Source organism: Podarcis erhardii (genome assembly GCF_964252035.2).
Source record: "Podarcis erhardii genome assembly, chromosome: 16".
Classification (NCBI taxonomy): Eukaryota; Metazoa; Chordata; class Lepidosauria; order Squamata; family Lacertidae; genus Podarcis; species Podarcis erhardii.
In genome coordinates this window covers 30,402,904-30,426,507 of record NC_138514.1, presented here as the reverse complement: position 1 = coordinate 30,426,507, position 23,604 = coordinate 30,402,904, and the positions used below count along the sequence as shown (strand labels likewise).

The 23,604-nt window shown below is 42.3% G+C and overlaps 1 protein-coding gene and 1 long non-coding RNA gene across 11 annotated transcripts in view; one reads left to right on the top strand and one right to left on the bottom strand.

Moving 5' to 3' along the window:
• AUTS2 (activator of transcription and developmental regulator AUTS2) overlaps positions 1 to 23,604 on the bottom strand; it is a 690,192-nt gene that overhangs the window by 32,801 nt on the left and 633,787 nt on the right. The gene's annotated exons all lie outside the window — the stretch shown is intronic.
• Positions 14,652 to 20,002, top strand: LOC309331465. Its single transcript, XR_014151867.1, has 3 exons — positions 14,652 to 15,140; positions 17,398 to 17,443; positions 19,863 to 20,002. It is a non-coding gene; the product is annotated as an uncharacterized lncRNA (long non-coding RNA).

The following is a 23,604-nucleotide window of genomic DNA, read 5'->3' as shown; positions in this document are numbered from 1 at the left end:
CGCAAAGCCTCTGGAGTGCAGGCTTCGGAGGCTTCGCGTTGCTATCGCTGAAGCCAAGGAGCCTGCATTCGCCCCATAAGACGCACACACATTTCCCCTTCATTTTTGGAGAGGAAAAAGTGCAACTTATAGGGCTAAAAATACGGTAATTCTCGAAATGATGTGGAAATTTGCAAAATTGAACTGAGAAAACGAGTAACAGAGAGAAACCAAAATGGCCAGATTTGCCCTGTAACACTGTCTTCACCAAAGGGGGTTAGTGCAGTTTGGTCTGTCCAGGTCACTTAGATACAAAAGAAAGGAGATGACCACAATCAGCTCTCTGGAAGTTTTGAGGATGCTGTGGCCAGATCTGAATTTAATCAAAGTGTTGGAGCTGCGAGGGGCCTGGCAACCAGTTCCTCCCTCAGTGCAATTTCCCTGATTTAATTCCCCCACCATCACCACCAAAAAAAACACCTACTCTTAGACCCACAATAGAAAGCATGCAGCTAAAAAGGAAAGTGTCAGGATTCCTGGATTTCCCTGTTTATCTGTTTGTTTGCTTTTGCCAATGTGAGTTTATTCAGAAATAAATCTGACTGTGTGTCCAATTTATTTGAGCTTCATTCCCATGCAGGTGTGTTTAGGATTGCAGAGAAAGAAAAGAATAGGGGTCTAAGAGATAGAAGATGGGGATGCTGCAGAGAAAGGTAGTTGGAGGGGAAAGAGAATGCAAGAAATATCTGATGGATCAGGCCAGTGTCCCATCTAGTTTTAGCATCTTGTTATCACAGTGGTCAGCTAGATTTCTCAGAGGGAAATTATCACAGTGTTATCACAGTGGTCAGCTAGATTTCCCAGTGGGAAGCCCAGAAGCAGTGTTAGAAACTTGGATATATAAGCTAGGCGCCAAATGGCTCCTTAAATCAGGGTTTAAGTCGCCAAAAGAGGGTTGCCATTTGGGGGTCAGTGGTATTTTTCAATAAAACTTTTGGGTTTCTGAAATTCGTCCTGATTGTGCAGATAAAACATCATGGATAGAATTCTAAAGCATGTTAGTGTGTGAAAACAGACAAGATCCATGAATCCCCCACCATGCACCTCCAGATGGTGGAGATGTTAGGCACCATCCTGGTGACCAGGAATCTTCTCTTGGTCGCATGTGGCCAACAGCCAGGTGCAAAAATTCACCTAATGACTAATTTTGAACGCTGCCCAGAAGCAGGACCCAAACAGAAGAGCACTCTTCCCTCCTGCAGTTTCCAGCAATCGTCATTCAGAAGCACCACTGCCTCAAACAGTGGAGGTAGAACATTGTGATCTTGGCTAGCAGACATGGATAACCATGACTTTGCTAATCCTTTTCTACAGCCATTCAAGTCGGCGGCCATTACTACCTCTTGTGGGACTGATTTCCCATAGGTGATGTACTGTGGGAAGAAGGACTTTATATTGCCTGCCCTGAATCTTCCAGCATCCCACTTCCCTGGATGCCATGCCAATCACAGAGGGCAACAACCAGTACATAGTGCCATCAAGAACCACCTTTCCAGAAATAAAAATTGTAATATTAAAGGAAAGGGAGGGGGAGAGATCACAATAATTAGAGAGTTATGCCTTCCTGTTAGAATCCCCTGTGAAGAAACTTTCTCCCTCCATCCCCACAAGAAAAGGGACAAAGCATTTTCCAGTGGAACTCCCTGACACACAGAGTGTTCCACTATCACCTGGATGTTACATGCCTGGTGTCTCTCAAATGCCAGATATTTGTCTGATTCTTGAATAGGAATGTGAAGCATAGACTCCAATCTTTCAAACATTTTTTTAAAAAAAGCTTTCCTTCTTCAAGGTAATGATAAAACAACTTATAATTTAATATAAATCTATTTGCTCCAATAGAGGGGATCTGTTAGAAGGCACCATTTTTCATTCCGCTCATTTTTGTTGCATGCAGCACTGCTTCCATTCCACTGCACTTCACCTCCCAACAAAAACCACATTATTCATTGCACGGTCTGCTGCAGCAAAATTACATAACTTATGCTGTTATGTACAAAAACCACATTGTCCTTGTGTTATTCCATCCCAGTCATTTCAACGCAGAGGAAAAAGACCATGCTCAAAGCATGGAAAACACAAATAGGCAAACTATCCCCAACCCCATCCCCACTAATCCCCCTGGCGTACCACCCATTATTCTACCATGCAGCACAAAACCTCCAGACAAAAACCTGGCGAACCAATGGCTTATATCGCCTAATAGACTTTTATAAAAATAACAAACCCTTGTCAACACAAGAAATACAAGACAAACTAGAAGACACCCAAATGACCTGGTTAACACAACACCAACTACATGCCTTCTTAAACAACCCAACAGTAAAATCAGCAGCAACTAGGCCCCTGACAACCTTCGAAAACCTCCTCCTAACAACAAAGGGAAACGGTAAAGGGACGGTATCCGCAATATACAAAATACTACTCCAAAATCCCGCAAATCCCCTAGACACAATCAAAAAACAATGGGAGAATGACATAGGCTATGAGATTAACCCCACTCAATGGACCAGAATGTGGTCTAAACCCCCCTTTAAATCCATATCAACAAAAAGAAAAGAACTCACACTGAAACTCACCTACAGGTGGTACCTAACACCAAGGAAACTAGCGCTAATACACCCAGGAACCTCACCAAAATGCTGGAGAGGGTGCACCTCCTCAGGCACATACCTCCACATGTGGTGGGAGTGTCCCAAAATTCAACTATTCTGGACAACAGCCATACAAGAAATATGTAAAATAACTAAGCAAGTAATAGACATCACCCCAGAATTGGCCCTACTAAACATCTTCCAAGACAACAATGCCCATTTACACCACAAAGAACTTATAACCCACCTGCTCTCAGCAACCAGAAACATCATAACCAGACACTGGAGAGACCTGTCAGGAGTAAGCATGGACCAATGGTACCAAATAGTATGGGAAACAGCCCTACTAGAAAAATTAACTAATAAACTGAAACTGACACGGGGACAAACAGAAGAAGACGCCTTCACCCCGGTATGGCTCCCCTTTATCACATACACAGTCCAACAGGACAACGACAATGATCCACCAACAGCATACAAATCAATATGGCTAACCTGATCCAAAACACCCACCCACCTCACTCACACACGAAAACAAAGATCACCACAGCCAATCACAAGCAAACAATCACACCATAAGCCAACCCCAACCTCTCTCACCACCAAAGGAACACAAGTGAACAACACAAGCAACGCTGACACCAAACTCTACATACATTAAACATAATAGAAACACCGCCACCCGACCCCACCCCCATCCATCCTCCCTCTCCCCACCCCCCTTTCTTTTTTCTTTCTGTTTTCTTCTCCCCCTAATGCCTCAACAAATGAAACGGATTTGTAAAAACGTTACATGGAAGAAGAAGAAGAAGAAGAAGAAGAAAAAAAAACAACGAGGCACTACACTTCTGTAAAACAAGAAAATCCTTAATAAAAAATATTTAAAAAAAAAAAACACAGAGGAAAAAGAATGCAAATGGCGGGCGAGGAGACATGATCTTATTTTTTCTTTGCAAACCAAAAGCAACAACTACCGGGAAAGCCAGCTGTATTTGCAGGATTGATTTCTGGTACCAATAAGTGAACATGGGCGATTTCCACTCCTGCTGTCATCAGAATTCTCAACTGCAGCCCCAAACTGCAAAATTTAGGAGCAACTTAAGAGCATCACAGCATCAAACAGGACTTGACTGGGGGTAAGAACTGCAGAGTTGGTTCCTTTTACCAGATTATATGGGTATTGGACGCTGGAGACAGGCTATTTCTTTGCCCATTTATTAAAGTTCTTTTAACAAAGGTTTTGCTTGTGTAGGCTTCCAAGTTCCTTTCCCAGAGGGCAAACTTGGAGCGTGGCCTTCCACCTGTCACCTTACCAGAGGCTCGTGACTTATCCTGGCTGCTGAAATTGGTGAAGACATGTTGAGGGAAAGCTCCGTATTGGTTTTGCTCAAATTAGCTCTGTAAAAATGGGGAGGTGTAGCGATGAGAAGGGGGTTGGCAGCCCGTACAAAGATTCCATTTTACGCTTGTCGTTTTGGGTAAACATTCATTACAGATCAGGAAAGTCTGCATTGACCTCAGCCCCCATCCGCACCCCCTTTCACCAGGCCTCAGCAGGATCGGAGGCCTTGTATTACGGAAAACCCTGGTAATTGGGAGCCTGGCTGGCAGCGCCAGGCATTGCTCAATGAGCAAATCAGACTTTATTAAAAACAGCTGAATTTTCTTCGGCCGCAGTCTCTAAATAATGGAAGAAAACCATGCAACGGGACATGGTAAATGAAACCCTATCGACTGCTCTCATGGGGAACTCGTTTTTCTGTTTCTAGAGACAGAGAGCTGTGCCCATTGTTAGTCCTACTCAAAGTAGACCCACTGAAATGAAAGGGCACAACTAAATGAGATCCACTAGCTTCAATAGGCCTACTGTGAGTGGGATTTAGTTGGCTTCGTCCCCCACCTCAATATAAAGAGAACTGTTGGATCAGGCCCATCTGGTCCAGCTTCCTGTTTCAACAGAGATCAAGCAGATTACAGAAAGTCCATAGGTGGGATATGGGGGCAATAACTCTCTTCTACAGTGGTTGCCCCTCAACTGGTGTTCAGAGGCATAATGGCTCTGGTCCTGGAAGCCAGAACATCTCGTCGTCATTGGTACGAATCTGCCTAATCTTCTTTTAACGGCATTTAATTTGGGGGCCAACACTACATCTTGTGGCAGCAAATTCCATAGATTAACAGTGCACTGTGTATAGAAGTACTTTCTCTTGCCTGTGTTGACTCCTTTGACATTGAGCACACTGCCACAGACAGGGGAGGGAGATCAGAGCCGTTGTGGGCATAAGGTGCATCCCCCCCCCCCTAAAATGCAGAATGATGCACAAACCAGACAGAACACACCTATGAATGAACCCACATGAAAATTACATGGAGGTTTTCTGCTTTGCTATGTTTTAAAACCAATAAAGCATTTAAAAAAGAAAAAGAAAGAAAAAGAAAATTACATGGAGTAGAAAAGGACTGATCCATTCATCCCAACTTGTGTCTATTAAATGATGATGTTATTCTTTTGTATAAAGTAGCCCAAACTGAACTGTTTACTGCTCTCACAGAAAATTCAATTTGGCTCAGAAATCATCATCCTCATCACCATCACACCTTTTCCCCACACTGAGACTCGAGGCAGCTTACCAGGGGTGCCCTGGGTCAAAGAGGGCCAGATTTGATGAAGTTAACATGCATAAGGGCCGACCTTTTTATTTTTCCAATTTTATGATTTTACCCCCAAAGTTGTTGAGCTTATTTCAGTATTGAACTTCTTGAGCTTTTAAAAGGATTTGACCCCAATAAATAAACTGCCACAGGGGTCGGATAAAACCAGCTGGGGGGGGTGGATTAGCCCCCAAAATGGACTTTGGACATGCCTGGCTTACACAAATTAAAAGACAGATAAAATACAAAAAGCAAAAATCATATAAAGGATAACTACTAGGCCTGGGCAATATATCAGCCAGGACCTGTATGAGGAGCAGAATGTGATGTTGGCGTCACTCAGCGGTATATCACTGGTGAAACTGCCACTGCTCCTGAGTCCCTTTACTAGTGACTTCCTCCAGCAAGTGTTGCTAGCAGTTGCGGCAATTTCACCCGGCACCTCGCAGGCTGAGGCCAACATAGCTTGTTTTTTCAACATCATAGCACCAGAACGCTGTTTGGCTGGCGATATACCGCAGTGTTGAAAAGCTGATATCACCCAGCCCTAATAATCACGCCAAATTAATTAAACTCTAATAGAATTAAAACAATATAATAAACAGATCTATTAAAATATAGGTAGTAAAAGCAGCACAGCACTATTAAAAGCCTTTTCCTTTAAAAACAAAACACAGTTCTGAAACAACTCTTGGAATAAACGATTGTAAGGGCAACAAGGAGGGAGACAGTCTAATTTCTCTAGGGGGGGGGAAGTTCCAAATTCTGGGAGCAGCCACTGAAAAGGCGCCCTCCTGCGTCCCCACCAAGTGTGCCCAGGGCTGGATTTAGGTTTGATGAGGCCCTAAGCTACTGAAGGTAATGGGGCCCTTTATATGTCCAGCTGTCCTTTGTCAACAACAAATTGCCGCTGTTTTTTGTGTTGAATATATGCTGTATGGTAATTTATGGACCTAATAGGTATCTAAAGCCATTTGCACATAACAAAATATGTATTTTATCAAAGTAATTGTTGAACTGAAACCAATTAAGAAGAAGCATATTAATATTTTGGAAATGTACATCCAGATTTTTTTTCTTTCCTTTTTTTTGGGGGGGGGGGGCAAGAGAGTGGGACCCTCAGCTATAGCTTGTTTAGCTTATACGTAAATCCGGCACTGAGTGTGCCTTTGAGGGTGGTGGAACTACAATCACTATACAGATTACAGTACAGAAGAACAGGATCAGCAGATTTTGTTGTTGTAACTGCACACAAATATAATCATTCATTACAAGAACTACCAACAGTGGAAGATTGGCAGATGAAGATGATGGACTTTTCGGAGCTAGCTGACCTGACTGGAAGAATCCGCAACCAGAAAGAAGAGGAGTTTCAAGAGGACTGGAGGAAATTTAAGGACTATTTGATTAAATATTGTAATATAAAAAATTAGAAATTACTTGAAAGAAACAAATAGGCCTAGGATTAAACTAAGTTATAATTAAATAAATGGGATTTAGAATGTTAAGAAAAGTGAATAAGATGGACTATAATTGAAAATTGTTTTGGTTTAATAATGATATTGGAAAGCTGTTACTTTTAAGTACAAGGAAACTCAGAAGGGAGGGATTTGAGGAAGTCAACCAAGATGTTTAAAAGGTTGGATTTGTGAAGAATTAAGTTTGTTGTTATTGTTTATCTGTTTATTATTGTTCCCTTTTTGTTCCCTTTTTTTGTTTTTGTGTATCATTTTGCTTTGTGGTTTGTGTTATCATTGCGGAAAATCTAATAAAAAAAATATTTTAAAAATATATATATACTCATTCATTGTTTGGAACCTTTTTGAATTGTCCACTTAACAGTGCAAAAGGTGATATTTGGGATTGTAGTTTAGAGGGGGGCAAACAACAGCTCATGGTATTCTTGGGGGGACGCTATGTGCTTTAAATGTGTGGTTTGGACGTGACTCAAGTCCGAGGACTGGTCCCACTAGCTCAGCATTGTCTACCCTGCCATATGGTTAGTCTTTCCCAACCACACTGGCAGAAATCCTTAAACGGCAAAAGCCTGGGGTCGATCTTGAGCCCCTTTTGCATGCAGAACATGTCCTCTACTGTTGAGCTTCCCAGACATCCCATTTTGCCATCTCTGGGAACTGCAATTTTTAAAAGGAGATTAATACCAAGTTATAATAAGCACCTCCAGCACAGCACTCAAAGATGCTTTGCTCCCCCAGCATGGGAAATGAGATTACAGGCTCCAAGTGTGCTGGAAATGCCACATGAAGGCAAAATCTACGAGCTTTGCTTGCCGACATTGCAGGAGCCTCTGCTGAAATGCAAACACGCAACCGCCTCCATCAATTATGGTAATAAAACAATGTGTTTTTCATCCTTCAGCCAAGTTCTGCTCTAAAAACTGGCTCCCTAGAGTGCAAATCCTTCCAAGAACATAATACCCCTCTGTTGTTTCCTTCTTGAATTTGTTCAGCTGTCATTTGGGATAGACAGTAAATGGGCAGTATGGGTTTAGCTTCCTAACTCTTTGTGACACTCTGTGGAGGGAGAAGATGGAAAGAGGGACATAAACCGTCTCAGCCCTGGACAAATCTATATTTTAAACAGCTGGTTTCCTAACCACAAGGGGGCCATTTCCCCACATGCAGATAAACAGAGCGCATTATTAAATCAAAAAGTGGTACTTTAAAAACAAAACAAAGCCCTAATTCTAGGAGCTACTAACTCAGGGCGGGAAAGCCACACATTAAAAGCAGAAAGTATTAAAGCAAGCATCCAATATTGGATATTGGTGTTTTCTGAAATAACTTCCTCTAAAAAGAAAGCTAAATGAAAACTTTTTTATGGGGGAGAGTCTGTTATGGTTGAAAAGCTCAAAGTCAAGCTTGCCTTACAGATCTTTAGTGTGCAAAATCCTATATAGCACAGGTAGTCCACGGGGTCTCCTTCAAGGTTTTTGAAGTACAACTCCCATTGATATCCCCCCAATAGCTAGATAAAAGCAAACATAGCCTCCCATCTCCAGACATGGGCTTCAGCTTCCATCAGCCCCCAATTCTCAGCCTGACCAGAGGTCAGGAATGGTGGGAGTTGTAGCCCACAACATTTGGCTATCATCGCATCAACTGTCCTTGATGCATAGCAAGTATTCATGATAATCCAAAAGGGAGAAAGGAAGGTGGACAACTTCACAGGCTAACAAGCAACTCTCAAAATATCTCATATGCAAAGTAAGAGACAGCATATGTCAAAGCGGAGATAGCCTGGCTGCAGTAACCTATGCTGTGATATTTTCTACAGTGTTTTGTATGTAGGTTTGCTTTAGAAGGCGGGACGTGGGTAGCGCTGTGGGTTAAACCATAGAGCCTAGGACTTGCCTATCAGAAGGTCGGCGGTTCGAATCCCCGCAACAGGGTGAGCTCCCGTTGCTCAGTCCCTGCTCCTGCCAACCTAGCAGCTCGAAAGCACGTCAAAGTGCAAGTAGATAAATAGGTACCGCTCTGGCGGGAAGGTAAACGGCATTTCCGTGCACTGCTCTGGTTCACCAGAAGCGGCTTAGTCATGCTGGCCACATGACCTGGAAGCTGTACGCCGGCTCCCTCAGCCAATAAAGCGAGATGAGCGACACAACCCCAGAGTCAGTCATGACTGGACCTAATGGTCAGGGGTCACTTTAACTTGCTTTAGAAGATGGTTTGGAAACTGCAGGTGATCTAGAATGTAGCCTCAGATGCTGGAGGCACCCAGTTTTGCCTATCCTTACTCACAACAGGTCTTTGCAAGGTCTTAGGTAAATAAGTTCTTTGCCCATTTCAGACGCTTTTAGCAGGGGGTACCAAGGACTGAATCAGAAACATTTGGGAAGCAAAGACTGTGTTTTGCTCCTGAGCTTTAGCCTAGGGGTACAGAGTCTTTGGCAGGGGGGATGAGAGTTGTAGTTCATCTGGAGAGCCCAAGGTTCTCCACACCAGTGGCATGCAGTGTAATTCTTTGTAGGGGAACGTTTAGGGCCAGAGGTGCCAGCTTGTGAGGGCAATGGGGGGCCAACATTGCACATACGATGTTGTACATGTGAGCATTGTGCCACCCTCCCTAAGCAGTGCAGAAGCTTTCTGGGCTTTGGGAAGGAGGTAACAGGCTTCTGATTAAATGCTGGAGCCCTGCTGCTTCCTTCCCAATTCTGCTTTGGGAAAGTGGCAGGAGGGCTCTTGGACCCCCGTCGGAGCATCACGCCTTCCTCCCTAAACCAGGCAGAAGCTTCCTGGGGTTTTGGGAAGGCGGCACCAGACTTTAATGCTTTAATGCTCTAAATTACTGGGAACATTTAGGGGACTAGCCTAGTTGCCCTACCGACTACAGTGGTACCTCGGGTTACATACGCTTCAGGTTACATACGCTTCAGGTTACAGACTCCGCTAACCCAGAAATAGTGCATAAGGTTAAGAACTTTGCTACAGGATGAGAACAGAAATCGTGCTCCAGCGGCGCAGCAGCAGCAGGAGGCCCCATTAGCTAAAGTGGTTCCTCAGGTTAAGAACGGACCTCCGGAACGAATTAAGTACTTAACCCGAGGGACCACTGTACACGCCATTGCTTCACACCTGTGCTAGCCTGTTCACTAGCAGCAATTTGATGATTACACTCATGGTCTTTTCCCAGGTTTCCCTTCACACACACCCTTCACTCCTGTAATAATCAACACAGATATCCCATCTGATGTTGGAAGGCTGTTAACAACATCTACATGAAGTTCTATAGCTGCCACTAGCAACAATATTGTCTGAACAACTTATAGAACGAAAAGCAAAAGGTTATGCTAGAGGAAGCTTGCTGCACACCTGCTGATTCCTGTTGTGCAATCTGTTGCACTACAATCTTGCTCAACAACATTTCATCAGTGCAAGAGGCATACCATCAAGTGACTTTAACTTAATGTTTAATGGAACCCGATGGTCTTTTTAAAAACAACACCTAAAACAGTGAGAGCCCAAGGTTTATTTGGAACACAAGGTTGTTTAAAAGTTTGCTTGATAGCAAGGCAGGCAGATAGAGACACCATCAGGGTCTGCATTAGTCAGATGGTTCCCCGCCCCCCTGCCATGGGTCAATGGATGTGATTCTGCCCCAGGAGAAAGAAAGAGAAGGCTGGTAGTGGGGTTGCTTGTGTTTTATTTTTAACTGCTGGTGAGTGAGGTAGGAGAAGTGCAAAACTGTAAATTGTAAAAAATGCAATTTTTTGCATTTAGTGCCTTGGCAAAAAGATGGGATATAAATCCAAAAAACAAAGCAGCAAACAAATTAATAAATAGCAAAAGGTCTGGAGGAATAAAAATCTATTCACCTGTTGTGAAAAATGACACAGAAAAAGTGCCAGGTGAGCCTCCCTGGGGTGACAACTCCATAAGCGAAGTGTCACCACAAAGAAGTTCTCTCCTTCATAGACAGCTGACTCGCGTCATTTGGTAGTTGTCACCCAACAAGACCTCAAAAGAAGATCTTTAGATCTGGAAAGGTGTTTCTCGGAAGAGTCTTGCCGCATCTATTCACAACATCAATTTCTTCTTCATTGTAACTGAAGGCAAGAGTTTACTTGCTTCGGGGAAGCTAGATCAGCACGTCTGATGCCTTGACAGCAAACAAAACAATCAATGCCTTTACATTCATACTATTGACTCTCCTCCAGCAGCCCAAAGGCATGAAGTTTAAAATTTCATCTGAAGGAGGTTCAAACTGCACCATTTTCCAGAGTCTGCACATTTTACCCAGGCTTATATAGAAATTCCCCCCGCCTCCCACCCAGACTTCTAGAGAGAAGTCAAAGACAATAGGAATGCAGTGGCTAGAAGGCAGGAGCCATAGAATTGAAGAGTTGGAAGGGACCCGAAGGATCATCCAGTCCAACCCAGTCCAACCCCCTGCAATGCCACATGGAGGGAAGTGGGTAACCACTAGGGCGAGGTCCTTTTCAGTAGTGCCATCCTGGTTATAGGGCATCCTTCTCAGGGAGATTCAGCTGGCACCATCTTTGAGATCGTTTTGGTACTAGGTTGATAGGGATGGGGGGGAAATCTGATTCGGTTTGCATTTAAAAGGCGAACCTACCAAATTCACCCTTTCCTAAACAAGATGACAACCAAGACACAGTCGCCCTTTGTAATCTGCACTTCTCCAAATTTTGCAATGCTGCTGTATGGCCACGTAAGGGGCACAAGAATGCATACAGTAGGGTGAAAGGTGCATATAAATGAATATATTAGTGAAAATAACACAGGGGAAAGTGCCTTGCAAAAATGTGTGTTAGGCAAACTTGCATTCAAACAAGTGTATATTAGGAGAACTTCACACTAAAATGCTGATGAATCTCCATGAGTTCTATAAACTTTTAAAATAAATAAATAAATCAGACTGGGGTGGAAATGCGGAGAGATGAACTTACAACTGGAAAAATGGGTGAAATGGCTGGATTCTTCCATCCCTACAAAGCAAAAACCTTTTTGTTTACCCAGACCTTTAAATAAAATCTTGGTATGGACCTCTGTGTTGTTGGTTTTTAAAAAATAAAAATAAAAATCTGTTTTTAAACTGAGGGCATGTTCTTTTTCCTTATATTCATGTAGCATTCATTTTTCTTTTTAAAAAATCTTATTTTACATTTTAGCGCTGTGTGTGTGTGTGTGTGTGTGTGTGTGTGTGTGTGTGTGTTTGTGTGTGCTTACATATTTATTGTAAGCCACCTACAGAACACTATGCTAGGGGGTGGCATAAATAAATTTAATAAAGTGCATCTGAAACACTCAGGACTAGAAGCTTGGTCTCCACCATCAAAGCTTGCAAGGCAACTACTTTTTTTAAAAAAAAATAATTTTTATTGGGTTTTTCATTTTATAACAACAAACACACACACAAAGACAAGAACACACAAACACACAAATACAATTACATACCCTAATTTTCTTTACCCACTTTCATTGACTTCCCCCACCCCCTCCTCTTACATCCCAGTTCCAAAATTAATTCAGCAAGTTCTTACCTAACCTCTTAAAGATATTCATATTGTTTTTAAAAATTAAATTCTTTTTGTTTATCTATATTCAACTTATCCAATTCTCTTATAATCATTGATTTCTTTTTTTTTTTAAGGTCGATCTAACTTCCCCTCCACAAATTTTCCCTTTATCATATTAATTATAGGTCGCATTGACCAAATAAAACAAAACATAACATTTTATAGTTCTATTCTCTCCCCCCCCCCCCTGCCCCGGTTTCTGTCCCTTCCCAGACAAATGTCCAGAAAAAACAAACAAACAAAAAATAGTTTTTAGCCCGGATTTCTCACGTCCGAGGCATCTGATTCTCTGTCAGCCCCTCTCTGCCAACTATGTTGGTAGTCCTCTTTGTTGGTCCTATGACCCCGAAGGAGTTCAGTCAGAGTCACATCATATTTTCAGAATGTTAAAGAGTGTTTGCTGCGAAAGGCAAGGCAACTACAGTGGTACCTCAGGTTACATACGCTTCAGGTTACATACACTTCAGGTTACAGACTCCGCTAACCCAGAAATAGTACCTCGGGTTAAGAACTTTGCTTCAGGGTGAGAACAGAAATCGTGCTCTGGCGGCGCGGCGGCAGCGGGAGGCCCCATTAGCTAAAGTGGTACCTCAGGTTAAGAACAGTTTCAGGTTAAGAACAGACCTCCAGAACGAATTAAGTACTTAACCCGAGGTACCACTGTTCCTGACTATAGTTGAGGCATTAATACAGCTAAGTTATGGCAAATTTTTGTTTAAGACATCCACCACATAGGTGCACACACGCACACACACCCCAAATAGGATTAATGATTCGAAAACCACACGCTGCTAGAGGCCATGGGGAGCTACAGATAACAAATACCTAATTATTCCCTCCTGGCTGTTCAGGTGTCAATCGACCTCCCGCTCATATTTCTCAGCTGCACATTTCGTTTGGCAAAAAGATCTCCTTGGCTTTGTATAAACTTACCAGCCTAATCCTCCTGCTTCATAAAGGCCACATTAGCTTTGCATTTAGCATACACGCACACCTCCACACTTCCCTCCTTGTCAGGCTGGCAAGAGAAAGCTCTTAATCTTCTTGAAGAGACTGAGGGTGCGTAGGATGGCTCCAAGAAGATGTCAAGCCCCACGCACGGTGATAAGGCAAGGTGGCATTAAGCACCACTGTTGATCTTGGCAGCTGCCACCAAGCTTAAACTTCATATCATCATCAAACATCTGCAACCTCAGCAGGGAGATTTTCTTAGTCTCCCACCGCTCCTTATTAATTTTATTTATTAAATTTATATCCCACCTTTGCTCCTAGAGGAGCCCAGAGTGCCAACTGCACAAGTGATAAAACAACCATAACATTAAAGCTATTCCAACACCCATCAAACCCTAGTATTGAAGAAATGTAAACAGGGAGCAAATAATCCCAAAGTAAGGTTGAGGGTAGAGGGAGAGAGAACGAGGAGCTGTAGAAATAAATAATGGTTTTACATCCTCTCGATAAAGTTCTGCAGTGCCCATAAGACAAGAGATGTAGCCCATGTATTTGCATTATATGAGAAGATTTTGCCTCCTCCCACATTTACCTAACGAAACACTCATCTCACGATCCAAGTCCATCCTTTCTAAGTGCCCTTTGCCTGGAGAAGTACAGAAGGAGGATGCTATGGACGAAAGTGCATCTTTGGCAACGTCCCCTCCCTGGTGCCTACGTCAATAACTTTTTCAGAGCCGGGATGGTGGGGAGATGAGGGAACTGTAAATATAGGTTGAAGTCCTTTCAAATTACGTTATATAGTTTTAATTCAGTTTAGATTTCTGGATTTTCTTCCCCTCCGCTATTTTAAAGCTGTGGTTTTGTAACGGTGATGTGTTAATTGAATTTGGATTCTTTCTTGTTTTGGTTTTGGGTTGTTTGCCTTTGTATCTGTAAGCTGCATGGAGAACTTCAGCTACACAGTGACCTATAAATTGCTATTTATCAGCCAGACACCACCTCCCTATAACAATAACAATAATAATTTTTTTATTTATACCCTGCCCTCCCCGGCCAAGACCAGGCTCAGGGCAGCTAACACTGAATATAAATACAGCAAAAACATTAAAAACAAAAAAACAAAATACAGTTGATTAAAATATGTTAGAATATAGTTTAAAATGCATTTAAAATGCATTTAAAATATTGTCTTTTTGGCATCTTTCGAAGACATTCTACAAGTGCAGGGTTTGTTTGTTTTTAATCTCAGTTGGTACAGCTCTTAGATATGTTCCTACTGTATTATGAAGTCATTTTCAAATGTTTTATAGGAAGTGACCTGAAAGATCACCTCACCCTTTATATACCCAATTGATCGCTGTGCTCTGCAAGTGAAGGCATCTTGCAGATCCAACAGTTAGGCACCTAAATTGTAACTCCATCCAGTTACACATCAGACAGCTGCCATCTCTGTTGCCTTTTCAGTGCCTACTGAATAGCTTGGTTGGTAGAGCACGTGACTCTCTATCTCAGGGTTGTGGGTTTGAGTCCAAACTGGGCATAAGATTGCTGCACTGCAGGGGGTTGAACTAGATGGCGATTGTGGTCCCTTCCAACTGATTCTATGAAAACCCAAGAAGTCCTTTTAGACGAGATCTTCCCCAGTCTGGATCTGTATTGGAATTGTTTTAAGATATTTTCCAAGTTTTATGGAAGATGAAAACTTGTTTTCTCCTGCTCCGGAGTTTACAACCCAAACCAATGAATTCAAGTTACAAGAAATGAGATTACGACTAAACACCAAGAAGCACTTTCTGACTGCAAGAGCTGTTCAGCAATGAAATGGACTCTCACAAGAGGTGTGGACCTTCCTTCCTCAGAGGTTTTTCAGCAGAGGTTGGAAGGTCACCTGTCATGTATGATCTACTTAAGATCCCTGCATGGCGGGGGGGGGGGGAGGGTTGGACTAGATGACTCCTGGGTTTGTTCCAGCTCTGCAATTCAATGATTCTATGTGTTTGCTTCCTTGGGTTCCACTGGAAGGAAGGAAGGGTTATAAATCGTAAGCAACAGCAGCAGCAGCAACAACAGCAACCTGTTTCCCTTGTCTTTTCCTTAAAGAAACAACAACCCAGGGAAATGAGAAGCTTTATGTTCTTAGCCTAACACATTTGTAAAAAGGAACAACTGCTCCCACTCTCCCAGCTCAACATCTGTTCTAGGAAATCAGCTGCACAGCTAGATGTCACCAGAGACACCTGCCTCTGCATGTACTGTAATGAGGATCCTGTTTTCTAGGGTTGTCATTCTGGGATGTCAGCACCAGCGACTCTTCAAACAATTCACCCTGATATGCACCAGGAGTGAGCTGACTGTTGCGATCGGCAAGCCCACAATCCTTGTCAGAAACTCCTCCGAGCCGAAGGTGTGATGCACCCAATTATTTGTTTGTCAAAGATCTAGAGGCTGAAGGGGGTTCAGCACACTTTGTCAAATGCTATTTTTGGCCCACACTGTGACAGCAATGTATAATGAGGTCCCCAGGTGGCTGCTGATCATGCCAGGTTGTGATGGGGATGAGCAAAGGGGTTGAAAAAATCCAGATGGCAAATTAGTGGGCTCAAGTCAGATAAGAGGAGTCAAAGTTGCTGGCAAGGAGAAGCCACCATGACAACTATGGTGTGTAGGAAGGATATTAATATATATTTTTAAAGACAGTAAGAGGGGGAAGCAAAGACAGACTGTTATCCTTCTAATCCCATATCCACACGGTATAAAATAAAGGCTAATTTCAAAATAAACAGATAAACCAGACAGTGGGACATCATTTGCGGGGTTTGACAAAGCAATTTGCGAAGTCCTGAATTACGCAGAACCCTTAGCAGGCGGCAAATGTGTTCTTTGCTTACAACGAATGGACTCAAGACCAAACTACCCAAGTTTCAGAAGATCTATAATCAGTTCTCTGTTTTCACCAAAAAAGGGCTCCAGTTTGGATGGGACCGTTAGGGTCCTTGGCCTTCTCCATCCTTATGCAGGGAGGTTTCTCTTATGTGGAGGAGGCAGCATAGCTGGGGCTTGGAGGAGTCTGAGTACCTCCATTAAAGCTCAGAGAAAGGTCACAAGGCAGCAACTACAGCTAACAAGGGTACTTCCCCGTTCCCCAGTGTCTCTAACCCCCCACATTTCAGTTGGAGGGTTAGTAGAGAGAAGGAAGAGGTGCCAAGTCACGTGATTGCCTGGAATGAGATTAGTAGTAGAGCACCTGCTATTCATGCAGAGGGTTCCAGATTCAATTGTTAGTGTCTCAACATAGGAGTGAGAAACCCTGGGGAGACAACAGTGAGCAAGATGGACCAATGGTTCGACCCAGTGTAAGGCAACTTGCAATGCTCCTATTGGGGTGGAAAATCTCACAGGCGTTTTAATGATGCAATCCATACTTGACATTTTCAATCACTCTGAATTGTCACCTTGCCAGGGTATGCATATGTGAGCCTGTTTGAGTTGTTTCATAGAATTGTAGAGTTGGAAGGGAACACTGGGATCAGCTAGTCCAACCGCCTTGGAATACAGGAATCTTTTGCCCAACGTGGGGCTTGAACCCATAACCCTGATATTAAGAGTTCCATGCTCTACCAGCTAAACTATCCTAGAGCTGGCTTGTCAGGTGGATAGTCATGGCTTAAGAAAAAGATTGTGACTGTCAAAGCTATTTTCAGTTTCTTTCATAAACACAGGGAGCTGTCCCTGTCTGGATGGGAGGCCATGCGTTTCTTTTGCCTGTGGAAATATATTTTCTATACGGGTAGCACAGACGTATGTTTATTTAACTAGGTCTTGGGTTTGTTTTAGAGTAGCTTTTTAAAAAACTTCTTCTCAATCTGGATTGCATTCAGTCAGCTATCACTCCAATTAACTAACAATTATTTAACATTAACAGTAATTACAGACACCAGTTAAGCGCCTACAGATGTCAACTGTTAGCTTTTTGTACCTAATCACTCAATGAAATGGAGAAAGTTCAACAAACATCAATTAGGAAACCAATTAGTTTGAGTTAGAAGAGTGCACACTATCATGAGTGAGCTGATTCGATTTATTTTCTTTTGGCAGGAAAAGGCGCATTGGCCAACAAGCCTCTATACACTACTGAGATAAGGTAAAGCTGCATTACACAATGACAACCTTTTAAAAAAAAAACCCAACAACCCCAAAACATTTTCACTATAATGTAGGAATGACATGATCCGTCATAGGTATTCTGGTACAAATCTCTATTCCAACCTAGTATAGCAACAACCTTCCTAACACACACAGTCCATTGTCCAGCCCATACTCTGATATTATTAGATTGATTTTCCTTATTATTATTATTATTATACTGCCTTATACCCACAGGTCACATGCCATTAGGCTTGCAAACAGCCTCTCTTGCACTGCCTTCAGGGCCAAAAGTTTAGCTAACTAGAATTAGTTAAAACAAAAAAATAAAATAAAAATCATGTTTATCTTCTATTTCCATTTCTTTTCAAGATTCTCAATTAATGGATGCTGCCTGATGGAGGCAGATGGGCTGAAAGTGCAATGAACATGGAGGCTAAGGCCCTGAAAAGACTCAATATGGAGGCCAAATGGCCGAAATATTGGGAAATAATAGAAAAAGATGGAGACAATTGGAGGTTGCAGAGTATGGAGAAACTAAAGGGGAAAGTGCGAGATTGGCTACATTATGCTCAGATTAAAGAAGCCTTTAAGTCAGATAAAAAATTAGGATTCCAGGTGGAAAAATCAAAGTTAGAAACAGAATTGTTAGAACCCAGCTCTAAGACACTTTCGAGAATGTATAACTTGCTGCTAAAATGGAATGCACAGGATGAAACGGTCAAATCAGCTATGATAAAATGGGCACAGGACATAGGGTACAACATTATGTTTGCTGACTGGGAAAAGTTATGGACCACCGGTATGAAGTTCACGGCATGTAATGCCTTGAAAGAAAACATTATGAAAATGATATATAGGTGGTACATTACTCCAGTCAAGCTCGCAAAGATATACCATCTGTCTGACAATAAATGTTGGAAGTGTAAAGAAGCTGAAGGAACATTCTTTCACCTTTGGTGGACTTGCCCTAGAGTGAAGGCTTTCTGGGAAATGATATACAATGAGCTGAAAAAGGTATTTAAGTATACCTTCCCTAAGAAACCAGAGGCCTTTCTTTTAGGCATTGTCGGCCAGAGTGTGCAAAAGAAGGATCGAACTTTTTTTATGTATGCCACAACAGCAGCAAGGATACTCATTGCTAAATGCTGGAAAACTCAAGATTTGCCCACGCTGGAAGAATGGCAGATGCAACTGATGGATTATATGGAACTGGCTGAGATGACTGGCAGAATCCGAGACCTGGGAGAGGAACTGGTGGAGGAGGACTGGAAGAAATTTAAGGACTATCTACAAAAACATTGTAAATTGTATGAATGCTAAGAAAGATGTAAGATTTGTAATAACACGGCTCCAACAAATTAGTAATAAGGAATATAAATTTGAACGTAATTGAAAGAAAAGACAAATTTTGGATAAACAATATTTCAAAACTAAGATCTCAAAAGTGTGATTTAAATTCTAAAATTTGAGACTTAATATTGGATAATTATATGATATGAATTGAAACAAGTAAATAATTTGCTAGCAAAATTTGTGAGTTCAGAATGCAGGAACAAGAGATGTGAGGAAGTCCTAAGAGGAGAATGAAATGTGGAAATTTGAAAAGACTATGTTATTATGTATGTTTTTTGTTTATTGTTTAAAAACTTTAATAAATATTATAAAAAAATGAAAGTGCAATGAACAAGCTGATACTGAACTTGTATTGTCCATCTACAAAATATGAGGGCTTCCCCATGTCCGTGCTTGGAAAACACAGCCTTGTGTGCTAGTTCAGGCTTGCAAATAGCCACTTGCCCAGTCAGCAGATTGCCTCATAGCAAGTTGAAGAAGGCTTTGTCAAATGGAAGAATGGCTTCTGTTATTCTTGTTAGACATGAAAAGGCCCACAAATGACAGACAGTGTGATCTATTTACTCCCAAGGGGCTTACTCCTGGAGAAGTGGGCCACAATCCTATAAACACACCGACCTGGGAGTTAAGTGCCACTGAAAGCACTCACTATTTACAGTGATACAGTTAATGTCTGATCTTTGTAACTGATACCCTGGACATTTCATCACCTGTCACTGTTATTAGAGAGCAAGGGTGGGGTTTTCCACACTAATAGTAGGTTGTGCCTACTATCTATGGGGAAAGATTCTGTGGGTATGGTGTCACCCCTTACACACCCTTGTGTTCCTCCAGCCAGTAAATGTCAGAGTTATGAGCATGCATAAGATAGCCTTTTTGCTGCATTTTTTGGGGGGGTGTATTTAATGCCTAGGGTTCCAGAATTCTACTCTGGAGATTAGAGGAGGAACTCAGTGTCTACCTGAGCCATGGCGAAACAGGTTGTTGTGATGGAATTTTGTCTGCAGCTCATGTTTGCTGCCATGGGCAGTGCTTTGACTCAGTATTATTGTCTCTACCAGCCAATTTTCTCCTCTGAACTGAGGTTGCCAACTGATAGCTCTCACCAATCCAGAGGGTTTGGGGACAAAGGCAGGTGTCTTCCAAGCCACACCCATCAGCCACCAATGCCTCCACACAGAAACCAGGAGGATGTTTGTACACATGTGTCACAAATGAAGATATTGAGGATCCATTCCTGATCTTTTGCAATAGTCCTTAGAAGGGGTGGGGGGTAGGAAGCATGTTGCTCTCTAAATACATTATTCTGGAAGACTAGCTGAATGTTGTGTGACAGAATGCCCAAAAAAATCTCCCCAAACCCTGTCAACTGCTTTAAATGGTAAGGGCAGAAAGACCCGCTACACTATGTACAGTGGTACCTCAGGTTAAGTACTTAATTCATTCCAGAGGTCCGTTCTTAACCTGAAACTGTTCTTAACCTGAAGCACCACTTTAGCTAATGGGGCCTCCTGCTGCTGCTGCGCCGCCAGAGCACGATTTCTGTTCTCATCCTGAAGCAAAGTTCTTAACCCAAGGTACTATTTCTGGGTTAGCAGAGTCTGTAACCTGAAGCATATGTAACCTGAAGCGTATGTAACCCGAGGTACCACTGTACATATTCATAGGACTGCAGTTAGATAACTAAAAAAAAAAAAAAAAAGGCTAATGACTAACAACATTTTTTTACTGGCAAGTAACAAATCAACACATTTCCTGCTGGTTATATGTATCCCGCAAAATCAACATTTCAAAAAGTAAAAACTGATAACCTTAAAAGAAATGAATCCTGAAATTCTGCCAGGATTTCATGGCAGTTGTGCCACTTTAAGTGCAAGTGATGTGTGTGTGCTTATGAACATAACAACCTCTGTGTTGAATGATACCAAATGTGCAGTGTTAGAAACTCAGATATATATCATATCAGCTAATTGCCAGATGGCACCTTAAACTTAGGTTACGGTCACCACAGCAGAATGTCTAGACATCCATTCCCCACCCCCACCCCTAATGAGATTTGTTGCTGTTGTTAATTTCATTATTATACTGCTTTATATTTTAATGAAAAAGATCTCCAAGCAGTTTGAAACACATTAAAACAGGCATCCCCAAACTCGGCCCTCCAGATGTTTTGGGACTACAACTCCCATCATCCCTGACCACTGGTCCTGTTAGCTAGGGATGATGGGAGTTGTAGTCCCAAAACAGCTGGAGGGCTGAGCTGGGGGATGCCTGCATTAAAACATCAAATAAAATAATCCAAAATGAAACAAATTCAGCTTTCAAGGAAAATATTTCAGATCCTTCTCTAAGTGACATTTTGCTTTCCCCATATTTATTTACCTGCTTAATTTATATAGGTGTCACATGTTGTTGTTTAGGTTTAGATTTACATTAAAAAAGTAAAAAGTAAAGGACCCCTCGATGGTTAAGTCCAGTCAAAGGCGACTATGGTGTTGCGGCGCTCATCTCGCTTTCAGGCCGAGGGAGCCAGCGTTTGTCCACAGACAGCTTTCTGGATCATGTAGCCAGCATGACTAAACCACTTCTGGCGTGACAGAACACTGTGATGGAAATTAGAGCGCATGGAAATGCCGTTTACCTTCCTGCCACAGTGGTACCTATTTATCTACTTGCACTGGTGTGCTTTCAAACTGCTAGGTTGGCAATAGCTGAGACAGAGCAACAGGAGCTCACCCCATCGCAGGGATTCGAACCGCTGACCTTCCGACTGGCAAGCCCAAGAGGCTCAGTGGTTTAGCCACAGCGCCACCTGCATCCTTCATCACAAGATCACAGGGCAGTTGACAGTTGCTTTTGAACAGTAGCCAGCCAGGAATTTCACTAGCAGGAAGGCAAATTAGGATTCCATGAGGGCATGACAACCTTTAGCCTGCTTTGCTGCATCCTGTCTCATAGGCTCTTCACTGGGACCTGGACAGGAAATCCTTGTGGGTTCATGAAGAGGAGGAGGCTTACTAGGCCCAAGAGCAAGATGTCCTCCGCTCTCCAAGATAATTCTCATCCTGTCAGTGCTACAGCTCTGAATTAGCCACTTGGGGAATTGCCATCTGGATGCACCCTGATAAATCAATCATGTTTCGAGCTGGGCTTTCAGAATGTTTATACTCCGTACAGACAGACACAAAATCTGGTGTTGATAAGTCTTTCCTGAGAAAGTTAAATAAAAGCTTAATCTCTTAAATAAACACTGCCGTCAGGACAGATAAAAAATTATGCATTAGTAAACATTACCATTTTTTTTTTAGCTGGCAGTAGATTAGACCAACTTGGCTAAAATCAACAGGCTCAAATTCTTAAGAAATCAGAACAGATATCACAACATCCATTTCTCACAAAATCTTCATGGTAGTATAGATACATAAACACACACACACACACACACACACACACACACACACACAAGCTTGACTAAATGTTGTACTACTACCAAGGCAGAGAAGACCCAAATATCTTAGTATTTTGTCAGCAATTGACAGATAAAGAGTTTTATTACTTCTCTATCAAGGTCACAATTCTGTACAGCAGGGATGAGCAACCTGTACCCTTCTTGGTGATGTTCAACCACAACTACCATCATCCCCGAACAGTGGCTATCACAGCAAGAATGGCCTATCAGGTATCCATCTACATCAGCCCTGATTGCATCAGTGTTTATTAAGGCCCAGGTAGCATCTCACATCCCACATCAGCTTAAGATGATTTACAGTTGTGCAGGAAGTCTACTCACACAGAGCAGGTTCCTAGATACAGATGCTCAGGCACCCCAATACTCCCCTTGCTCCATGCTTGCCAAACTGTAAGGTCCATCCCTTGTTGATAATTCCCAGTATGATCCCTCCACCAGCGGTGGGTGCTGCCCATTGGAGTGGTGGGGCAGAAAGCAGGAAGTCTTTCCAATAGTGGAGCCAGAGCCAACGTCAGGCAGAGCTGGCTAATTCTAGTTTTGTCCCCATCCTTCTCCCTGTTGACTTATACACTGAAACTGAGAGGGCAGCTGACATGCTCAGTTACCTCCTGAGTGGGTTTGCAAGTAAGATGGGAGACAGGTGAGGGCTGGTTGAGGGCAGGCTGAGGTTGGTAGAGAAGGACCCCCAATGGACTAGCCTCCACTGCCCGTCCCCCAGGAAGTAACTCTTTTTAGCAGTGCTGAGAAATCAAAGTCAAAACAAAATGATCTGTAGTACAAGGAGCCCCTACAAGTGCAGAATTCAGCACTGAGCACTAGGGATGGGAGGAGTAGTTCCATTTGGTTAGCATTTTAATGAGAATCGCCTGAATTCTCGTTTCTTGTACCAATATGCAAAATGAAACACATCTATCCTTTGAAATGTGCGCTGATATGAATTGTGTGCACAGCCAAACATTATTGGCAAAAATGAATATATTGGTGGGGGGCAGGGAGAAGGCACAACAATGGATATATTGGTAGAAAAACCAAAACATAAACAATTCATTGTATTAGGGGAAATTTATTGCAAGAAAGTATATATTATCATTAGTCAAAATTTCATACTAAAACATGTGGTCATTCAGAAAAAAAATCATACTAAAATCCTATTGAATTTTCACGAGGATTAAAAAAATAATCACAAATTGTTGCAGGGAACTGAATTTAACCTTAGAAGATTGAGGAACAGAGAGCTGAAAATGACAGCTTTTCCCATCCCTACTAAGCATAGAATCTAGCATTTGGAATCATTTGTTTTGAAGAAATGAAGTTTTTGGTTCTCGTAGCACAAA